Source organism: Penaeus monodon, chromosome 25 (genome assembly GCF_015228065.2).
Source record: "Penaeus monodon isolate SGIC_2016 chromosome 25, NSTDA_Pmon_1, whole genome shotgun sequence".
In the NCBI taxonomy this organism is placed as follows: domain Eukaryota; kingdom Metazoa; phylum Arthropoda; class Malacostraca; order Decapoda; family Penaeidae; genus Penaeus; species Penaeus monodon.
In genome coordinates, this window is record NC_051410.1 from 4,323,698 (window position 1) to 4,323,954 (window position 257).

Sequence of the window (257 nt, forward strand, 5' to 3'; positions counted from 1 at the left end):
GGTGTACATGTTCATTTTGTGGGGATATTTTATGTTACTGTACTTTAACTACAGTTGTGGATTGTGGATATAAGTAATGAAATTTTATTCTATTTTATTATTTTTTTTACATTTTACGGTTGATTTACCACTCTCCAAGAAACAGGTGGTTTATTTATACATTCGGTGAATTCAAAATACCAAAGTACCCAGTTTCATAGGTGCTGCCATAGATTTTTTTTTTTTATTCTGAAAACTGTAATTTAAGTATTTAAAAG